The sequence below is a fragment of the Dasypus novemcinctus genome, chromosome X (assembly GCF_030445035.2).
Source record: "Dasypus novemcinctus isolate mDasNov1 chromosome X, mDasNov1.1.hap2, whole genome shotgun sequence".
In the NCBI taxonomy this organism is placed as follows: Eukaryota; Metazoa; Chordata; class Mammalia; order Cingulata; family Dasypodidae; genus Dasypus; species Dasypus novemcinctus.
In genome coordinates, this window is record NC_080704.1 from 178,683,563 (window position 1) to 178,693,941 (window position 10,379).

At 56.5% G+C, this 10,379-nt stretch overlaps 1 pseudogene; it reads right to left on the reverse strand.

The window, feature by feature from the left end:
• Positions 1-9,228: 9,228 nt before the first annotated feature.
• Positions 9,229-9,824, reverse strand: LOC101440476 (rRNA-processing protein FCF1 homolog pseudogene; annotated as a pseudogene).
• Between the last annotated feature and the right edge of the window lie 555 nt (positions 9,825-10,379).

Sequence of the window (10,379 nt, forward strand, 5' to 3'; positions counted from 1 at the left end):
AGATGTCCCAAACCAAGGGGGCAGCAGGCTTGGTTCTGGTGGCTCTGAGCAACAGTCCAGCCCGCGCCTCCGTCCTGGCCCACAGCGGCTGCCAGTGTTCCCTGGTGTTCCTTGGGCTGTAGATGCGTCGTCCCAGTCTGCGCCTGCCATTGTCACCTGGCCTCCTTACAAGGACATTGGGCTTAGGGCGCACCCAACCCCAGCGTGACCCCATCTTAATGGACTAACGCCCTCTGCACAGACCCTGGTTCCCAGTAAGGTCACACTCTGAGGTTCTGGGTGGGCCCGAATCGGGTGACACTCCTCAACCCAGCGCCCTGCAGACCGCGGCCCCTGGGCAGCTGAGGGCAGCGTGTGGCCGGCCTGTCCTTTCCTGAGCCTCCGCTCCAGGCTGAGTACTGCGGAGCTGGCAGGGGACATGCGGGTCGCTGCCCTCTGGGGCCAGAGTGCCAGCAGCCGGGACCGCAGGAGCAGAGGAAATCCTCGGAGGTGTCAGTGCAGCGTGTGGAGGGGCCCGGAAGATAAGGGGTCTCGGGGGTCGGGGAGGAGCGGGGCTTTCGGCCAGGAACCAGAAGCTTGACAGGAGCTCCGGCTGAGGGGGCACAGGGGGAGACACGCTGGCCCCCGCAGAGGACGTGGCTCCAGGGGCTGTGGCAGGTGGACCTGGGACGGTGACCCCGCTGGCCCTACCTCTAGCGGGGGCCACGTGGCTGTTCTTCCCAACCCACGTGGTGAGAGTCATCCTGCCCTGGTGCCGCCTGGACTCCTGGGGTCAGGATGGCAACGCTGCGGGCTTGGTTGTGGTTGTGGGTGAGGAGGGCAAAGCCCCGGATGTAAGGGATGAGCTGGGGCCCCTGGAGCGGGCAGGCCCTGCCGCACCCCCGCACTGGGTCCCCCGTCTTGCGGGGCTCCTCTTGTAGACCGGACAGGCGGCACCACCTGAGGCCACACCTCCGGGTCGGGTTCGAAGGTGGATGGTGGGGTCCATCTAGACCAGGCTGACAGGAAAGAAGGATGGAAGGACAGATGGCAGCCCCAGAAGGAGGGCCTGGGAGCTGGACCTCGTGGCTCCCTCATCCCCCGGGTCCCCACAGAGCAGCCGGGAGGGCTCCGGGGGGGTGGGGGGCAGCCCTAGGCCCCTTGTCCCCAGAGGCTCGGGCTGAGGGAGGAGCTCCCGGCGGCAGCAAGACCCTGGCACCAGGCCGGCCCCCTCTGCTGCCTTCCAGGGTGGAACGAGCGGGCCTTGCAGGGGGCCCAGGAGGGACGATGGCGTGGTGGGCGGTCCCCGACCCCCTTCTTGATCCCCAGACCCCTAGCAGGCGAGCGGGTGTCCCTCCAAGGCTCCTCATGGGGCCCCTGGGCCTTCGGGGACCCACGCGCGCCAGCCTGGCCACAGACACGCTCTCCCTGCGCCGTCCCGGCCGTGGCCACTGGGCCCTGCTCCAGGCTGGCGATGGCCCATGGGTCTTCCTGAGGCTGGGTCCGTGAAGACGCCGCCTCCCTTTCCCCCGGGCCCGCTGCCAGAGCCGAAAAGCCCAGACCGCCCTGGAGATCGGCCAAGCAGACGTGGACACGGGAGAACATCCCAACAGGTGGGGGCCCATCCCAGCCCCCCTGGTGGCCTGGCCGGCCGGCGAGGGAACCCAGCAGAGGCCTCAGCCCGGGGACAGTCCTCCCGGGCCCCGGCCTGGCCCTGGGGAACCTGCTGGCAGGACGCCACCAAGGTGGGCCTGCCGGAAGCCAGCGGGGAGGCTTTGCGCGTAGCAGCAGCAGCCGGAGCTCCAAATGTGGCTGCTGTGCCACCAAGTGCGACAGCGCTGGGGTGAGGAAGAAGGGTGGCTGCCCTCTCCAATGTCATCCCGAGGCCAGTGACACTGGGCAGAGGCATGAGGGCAGTCGACTGTCCCCTCAGTTCAGGCCTTGACCCTGGGGCAGAAGCGTGAGGCTGCCAGTAAGAGAAGTCCTGAGGAGGGGCTGGAGGGCCAAGTGTCACATCAGCTAGGGCTGCTTACACTGGGACAGAGGCATGAAGGCCCAGGGCGAGGACAGTCAAGCGTCACAGCTCTGGGTGCCTCCTCTGAGAAAGTAGTATGAGGTCAAGGTCAAGGTGAGGAAAACCAACACACCTGGGCGCTGGGTTGTCTCTACTGGGGCTGAGCCGATATGCCCAGATGAGGGCAGCCAAGTGTCACTTCAGCTCCAGCTTTCCACAGTGGGGCGCGAGCATGAGCGCTCCGGTAGGACAGTCGTGTGTTCTCTCCGGTCTGGGTGCTTACCATGGGGCTGACCCGTCAGGACCCAGGTGAGGTCTTTCGACTTATCCCCTCAGTTCTCGGTTTCCTTATGGGACAGATGCATTGAGACCCAAGTGAAGGCTATCAACTGTCACCTCAACTCTGGGTATCTACAGTGGGTCAGATGGTTCAGTGTCCAAGTGAAGGCTGTCACCTCATCTTTGGGTTTCTACTGTGGGGCACAAGCACTTGGCCCCTGGTGAGGGCGGTCCGGTGTCACCACAAGTCGGGGTACCTACACACAAGAAGAGGGCCCAGCTAGGTTTTGTCAACTGTCCCCTCAGCTCTGAGTGCCTACACAAAGACAGAGGTATGGGAGACCAGGTGAGGAGTCAACTGTCCCCCTAGTTGCAGAGGCTACACTAGGATGGGTGAAAGAGTCCAAGTGAGGACATTCAAGTACCACCTCAAGCCTTGGTACCTTGGCTGAGGCATGATGGTCCAGGTGAAAGCAGTTGCGTGGCACCCCCAGTTCTAGTTTTCTACACTGGGGGAAGAGGCTGGAGGGCCCTGGTGTGGACAGTCCACTGTCACCTCAGCTCTGGGTGCTGACACTCCACCGAGGCACCTGTGTGGGCAATCAGTTGACAACTGACCACAGGGCAGGGGCATGCGGACACACAGATGGGGATTTTGCTCTTGTGAGGTCAGCTCTGAGTCCCTACACTCGGGCAGAGTCCTGAAGTCCAGGAGAGGACTGTCACCTGGCAGCTTAGCTCTGGGTTTCAGCCCAGGGACACCGGCACAAGGCCTCTGGTGAGGGCAGTCATACCTCGGCATGGGTTTCCACCCTGGGACAGCGGCACGTGGGGCCAGGCGAGGGCTGTCAAATGGCACTTCAGCTCTGGGGTTCCTACACTGGGGGAGATTCACAAGGCCTCCAGCAGAAGTCAAGTGCCAGCTCAGGTCTGCGTGTTTATACTATGACTGAGGCACGAGGTCCCATGTAAGAACAGCCAACCATCACCTCCTCTCCTGATGCCTGCCCGGGACTGAGGCACAAAGACTGTCCCCATCAGCTCTGGGCGCCTACACCGGGGACGTTGCACGAGGGCTCTGGTGAAGGCGCCAAGTGTCACCTCAGATCTGGGCGACTGCATAGAGGCAGAGGCATTCAGGCCCAGGGGAGGTCTGTCAACCCTCGCCTCAGCTCTGGGTGCTGACACAATGGGAGAGGCACGTGAGGGCAGTCCACTTTCACCTCAGATCTGGTGGCCTACTCGGGGACAGAGGAATGAAGCACCAGGTGGGGACCGTCATCTGTACCTCAACTCAGAATTTCTACCTGGGGCAAAATCCTGAGTCCTCTGGGGAGGGCAGTTAACTGTCACCTCATATCCGTTGGCTTACACAGTGCAGAGGCAGGAGGGCCCTGGTGAAAACAGTCAACCGACCTCGGCTCCGGGTGTCCTGCTGGGGAAGAGGCATGAAGGCCCAAGCGAGGGCTGTCAGTGGCCACCTTAGCTCTTGGATGCCTACCCTGGAGCAGAGATGTGAGGGCCCGGATGAGGGCAGTCCACTGTCACCTCAGATCTGGAAATCTACACCGGGGAAGGTGGTGAGAAGGCAGGCAGCTCTCACCTCAGCCCTGAGTACCTGCGCTGGAGCAGAGGCACAAGGACCCACTTGGACTGACAACTGTCACCAAAGCTATGGGTGCCTACAATTAAGGCCCAGGGGAGGACAATCAACTGTCACCTCATTTCTTGGTTTTGACACTGGGTCAGGAGCATGAGGTCTCCGCTAAGGGCAGTCAGCTGTCACCTCAGATCTGGGTACTTACACTGTGGCAAAGGCATGAGGGCCAGGAGAAGGCTCTAAACTGTCACCTCAGCTCTCTGAGTGTCTGCATTGGGGCAGACAAGCAGAAGATACCTCACTATGCCTTACTTACATATGGAAGACCCAGATGATGGCAGTGAGTTGTCACCCCATTCTGAGTACCTATATGGGGCAGATGCATGAGGGCCCAACTAAGAAGGGTCAAATGTCACCTCAGCTCTCGGTGCCTAGGATAGCAGCGTGAGGACAGTCAACTGTCACCTCAACTTTGCACGTTTACACTGGGGCAGAGAAAAGAGTTTCAGATGGGGACAATCAACTGGCACCTCTCATTCTGGGTGTCTCCCCTGGGCAGATGTCTGAGGGCCACATGAGGACATTTAACTGCCATACAACTCTGGTGACATATACTTGGCAGCAGTATGAGGGCCCAGCTGAAGGCAGTGAGCCATCCCCGTGGCTCTCAGTGCCTACCCAGGGGCAGGGGCACGAGGGCCCAGGCAGGGACCAGCATTTGTTGGCACACCTATAGGTTTCTCTGCTGGGGTGGAAGCAAGCAGAGTTTCTCTGCTGGGGTGGAAGCAAGACACTCTGCTCTGGGCAGTCGAGTGTCCCCTGAGGTCTTTGTGTTCACACTGGGGCAAAGCCATGAAGGCCGAATTTCAACTCAGCCCTGGATGTCCACAGCCCTGGTAAGGACAGTCAGCTCTCCTCTCAGTTCTAGGGGCAACTGTCACATCATCCTGGGGCCGGAGCTTAAGGTCTCCAGGGAGGGTAGTCAACTATCACCTCAAGTCTGGGTGTCTACAGTGGGACAGAGGCATTAACACCCAGGGAAGGACAGTCGAGTGTCACCTCAAGCATGGGTGCCTGCAATGGGGAAGAGACCTGAGAGCACAGATGAGGGGAGCCAATCTTCACCTCAGCTCCGGGTGCCTATGCTGGGTCAGAGGTCCCTCAGCCATGGGTGTCAATACCATCAGAGAGGCAGGAGGACTCAGTGGAGGGAAATCAAGTGGCACCTCAGCTCTGGATGCTTGCACTGGGAGGGGCCAAGTGAGAAGAACAGTCCCTTGGCATCTCAGCTCCGAGCCCAGAGCGCCGCTCTCCTGTTCTGGCACACGCGCCCCCACTTTCTCTTGCCTCCTGCTCCTCAAGGCCCTAGAGCCCTGGGGAGGATTCAGAGAAGGCAAAATGTGGCTCCCGGGCTCACCGTGCATTTAATGTTTTCATTGTGCAGTATTTCTAGACAGCCTCACCCAGGCGCCACCGGGTTCTGTTAGTGTCCGGGGACACGGGCTCATGTTTGGCACGGTCAGGGCTGGAGCAGGAGGAAGTAGGGGCTGCTGGGATGGGGCTCAGGTGGGCCTTCCCAAAAGACACAATGGCGGAGCTGGATTTTGAGAAACCATTAGGCGTAGCCAAGGGAAGCTGGATCTGCCTTCCAGCAGAGGAACACCGTGGGTTCAGTGGTCATCACTTACCCTGTGGACTTGGAGAAGGTTGGGGGAGGACCAAATGGCCCAGCCTCCCTGGCCAGGGGACATCCGTGCCACCTTTGGCCAAGCCCTTTCCACACCAGGACGCACGCTGCTGCCCCGCTTGGCCAAAGTGGGCAGCCTGATTCACTTCCTTTCCCCACACTTAGGGGTGGGGGCAAGTGGCTTCATCTCTCACCCTCAGCCTCCTCATCCCCCAAAGCCACCATCCGAGGAGCTGCAGTTACACCTCGGGAAGACGTTGGTGAGTCCCAAGGAGACCTTTTGAGACCACCCTTTTCTCCACCCTTCAGTCTGCTCAGCCTCTCAGCCCACCACCACAGGAAACTTCCTCCACCTCTTGACCATCTCTTGAGGCAGCGTTTCCCAGAGGCACTTGGTGGGACGCTCCTCAGCTCTGGGCCCTGCCTGGAAGGACAAGGGGAAGAAGACTGGGTTGGGGGCTGCCATGACAAAGTACTACAAACGGGGGTGGCTTAAAACAATAGGAATTTCTCGTGTCACAGCTCTAGAGGCCGGAAGTCCAACTCAAGGTGTCGGCAGGGCCGGGCTCCCTCTGAGACCTGTGGGAGAAGCCTTCTTCGCCATCACGTGGCCTTCTCCCCACGCTTGTCTGCCTGTGGCTCCTCCCCCCTCTTGCAAGGACGCCGGTCATTGGGTCAAGGGCCCACCCATCTCCAGTCTGACCTTCTTTTAACTTAACTAAGTCCATCTGTGATGACCCTATTTCCAAATAGGGTCACATTCTGAGGTACCGGGGCTTAGGACTTCTCTATTGGGGGAGGTCACAATTCAACCCCCAGCACCCACGCTGGAATCTTCCAGAGAGAGGGGGCATCGTCCGTGTCACCTTTCCCTGTGTGTCCTGAAGCTTTCGCTTCTCACATCCTCCGAAACCCAGGGCTTCATCGGTCCCCAAGAATAAGGAACCCACATCCCACCCTATCCAGAGCACTGGGAGGCCCCACGTCTCCCAAAGGCCTTTCCTCAAGCCTTGGTGCAGCCCGGAATCCCTCGGAAGCCAGCTGTGTGCCTTCAGTCCTGGCCGCTGACCTGCCCAGCACCGCATCCCACCAGGGACCACTGCGAGGATTGCCTGGTTTGCCACCTCCACATGGCTGTCAAGTGTGCCCAGGATGCAGATGGGACTGAAAGCTCCAAGGTCCTTGGGGTGCCTTGGAGCCTCCACCCCGGACTTCCTTTCTTCCTCAGTGGAGGGTGTGGGCCCCCAGCGCCAGCTGCCTTCACTCTCCCACATCGAGGAACCCTTTGTGTTGAAGGGAAATAACCATGACGACATCAGTCCCCTCTCTCTCCTCTTTTACCCAGAATCCCTTTGGAGGAAGCCAAATAAGCCTGCTGGGGTCAGTGGTAATGGCTCTGAGGTGAGGCCCCCAGTGTCTCTTGTCTTCTGTGTGGGTATTTGGCCAACTCACGTGGCCACACCTCATAATTCGTGTTGGTCTTCCATGCCACCTTTTCTCACTGGGCATTTCCCAAGCGCCTGCCCTGCCCCCATGTCATGCCAGCTGTTGGCGAATCCCCAGGGTGGTATGGCCAACCTCGTCTTCGGTCTTGTCCTCACCATGCCCACAGCCTCACGGGGGGGTTCACAGCACACAATCTCCCTCCCTCACCAAGGGCCTGACACCAGCCCACTCGGCTGAACCCAGGGGAAATGCACTGAAGCCTAGCGGGAGGCTCTCAGAATCTCAGGGCAGGCAGTGCCCCAGGGCCATCACATCCCAGGGAAAAGTCTCTGCAGGATCTCAGCCCATCTCGGGCCATCTCCTCCCTCTGTGGCCACCGGCTCTCTGCTCAGCTCGGCCTCCACGTGGCCGCGTGACCGCCTGGCACCTTGTTCAGAGGTCAGTATTCCCCAGATAGACAGATTCAACCCAGTCCGTGTCAGAATCCCATGGCCCTTTAGAAAGATGAGCCTAAAATTGATATGGAATTACAAGAGGGCCCAACGAGCTAAAGGGATCCTGAAGAAGGAGAACAAAGTTGGAGGACTCACCCTTCCTGATTTCCAAACTGACTGCAGGGAGCAGATGTGAGTGAAGCAGTTGAGCATCTGCCTCCCACCTGGGAGGTCCCAGGTTTGGTTCCAGTGCTTCCTAAATTAAAAAAAAAAAACAATCAGACAATGAGCAAAAACAACGAGCTGTCCACCCAGTGGGCCACGGCAGGACACGCAACATCCAGCCTCCGTCCCTGCAGCGCCACCCAGGACAACTCCAAATCCTGAAAATGCCCCCACACCATAGCTCGTCTTCCATCTCCCTACTATCAACAGCCACCATGGCCACCCTCTCCACATCACTACTACAATTTCTTCCCTTAGGGGAGAGCGTGGGCTACAATGTGGACCGCTGTCCATGTGGTGCAGCAGTGCTCCAGAAGGTATTCGCCGGGTGCAGTGGATGTGCCGCGAGATGTGGGAGAAGTGGGGTAGGTGGGGTGGGGGGTATATGGGAACCTCATAATATTTTAACGTAACATTTAAAAGGAAATAAAGTAGAGAAAAAAAACAACGAGCAGACAATGAGCACAAACAATGAACAAATAGATGAGGAAGCCATCTCAGCGGGGAGAAAAAAAAACTGACTGCCAAGCCAGAGTAATCAAATTAGCTTGACATAAGGACGGACAAAGAGACCAATGGAACAGATTTGGAGTCTGGAAAGAAACCCATATATCACATAAGTATTGAGTCCAGAATGAAACTTACACATCTACGGTCAATTGATTTTTTTTTAAGGCAATACCAGGGATTGAACCTGGGACCTTGTACATGGGAAGCAGGCACTCAACCTACACCTGCTCCCCTGGTCAACTGATTTTTTAAAATACAATAACCTATTTTTAAAGAGGTTTTATTTTTTTTTCTTATTTCTCCACCTCCCCACCCCACTCCCGCCCCCCATTATCTGCTCTCTGTGTCCATTCGCTGTGTGTTCTTCTGTGTCTGTTGTCTTCTCATTAGGCAGCTCCGGGGACCCATCCTGGGACCTTCCGGAGTGGGAGAGAGGCGATCATTCTCTTGCGCCACCTCAGCTCCCTAGTTCTCTGTGTCTCATATTGTCTCTTCTCTGTGTCTTTTTCGTTCATCATCTTGCTGCTTCAGCTCTTCATGTGGGCAGTGCCACTCCTGGGCAGGCTGACTCCTGCGCGGGCTGCACTCCTTGGGCAGGGGCCACTCCTTGTGCAGGGAGCACCTCTGTGCAGGGCAACACTCCTTGCACGCGGCAGCCCTACCCATGGGCCAGCTCGCCACACCGGCCAGGAGACCCTGGGTATCAAACCCTGGACTTCCTATATGGTAGGCGGACACTCTATCCATTGAGCCATATCCATTTCCCTAAAGAGGTTCTAGATTTCAGAAAAGTTACATTAGTATGAGGGATTTCCATGTACCCCCCTCCCTCTCCCACATCATCCCCCCCCACCTTTTTTTGAGCAACCAAACAAGCTTCTGGTTTACAAAAGAGAGAAATGAGTTTTTAAATGATACAAGATATCATTTTCAGAATAGTATCAAAAATCGAGTGCACTTAATGACACACAATCGGCTCATAACAGAGCGTGTTTAGTGAACTATTCATAGAGAGTCAGTAGAAGGAAGGTAGAGAAACTTTGTCTTGCAAGGATTAGAACCGAGGGGCTCATAATCATCTAGCATCCGTTCGATGTTGTACCTCTCGCTAGAAATGTACATGATAGGAACTCCAGGAATCTCTCTAATTCTTCGCTTAAGATCCCAATCAACTGTGGCCACAACATAACACTTGTGCTCAGTTACTCTCTGTACTGAGCAGTGATCTGCACAGGTTCCTTTGTGTGTGCATGGTCATCGTTCAAATCTTGGATCCTTGGCAATCCTTAGGGCCACTCGATACTTCTGTCCCAATTTTTTTATTTCAGCCACGACACAGTCAGTTATACACGGGATACGCTTGGCATACAAACGGTCCATCATCGACTGCACTCAATTCGGTTTGGCTTTAATGGAAAAGTTGATAAAGTTGGTATCAACCAGGATGTGGTAAGGCGGGCCCAGCTGTGTGTTATATTGGAAAAATAAGCAGGAAGGGTGTTGGGGCACTTCTCTTTCCTTGAGTGCGCTGGGATCTTTCTTTTCTTTCTTTTTAGATTTTAATCTGTCCTTCCCTTTAAGCCTCTGATCTCTGAGACTAAGCATTCGCTTCGTGGTCACACACTTCCTTGCTTTCTTTTGCTTCCCCATGTTCATGCCACGCTCTTGTTCTTACTTCCATAATCACCCCCTATTTTTTTAAACAGTAGCCATATTATATCTGTAAAATCTGCTCATTAAAAAAAATGCACATTTTAAAAATGACTCACTTGTGGTAAGGACTAACCTACCTACAGTAATAATCTAAAAAAGAAAACCATCACTGTGATATTCATCAGTACTGCACACATCGAACAAATACTGAAGGAGGCAACTGCCATTGTTAAAACTTCTTTAAAGCCAAAAATTTAAGCACAACTCAGAATTAAGAGAAACTTCAGAATGTGAAAACATTTGCATGCATTTTTGGCTGAACATTCAAAGATTCCCAAGTAACAAAACCACAACTTTGAATCAAGATGAATATTAAGGGAAACGGACTTTGGCCCAGTGGTTAGGGCGTCCGTCTACCACATGGGAGGTCCGCGGTTCAAACCCCGGGCCTCCTTGACCCGTGTGGAGCTGGCCATGCGCAGTGCTGATGCGCGCAAGGAGTGCCGTGCCACGCAAGGGTGTCCCCCGCGTGGGGGAGCCCCACGCACAAGG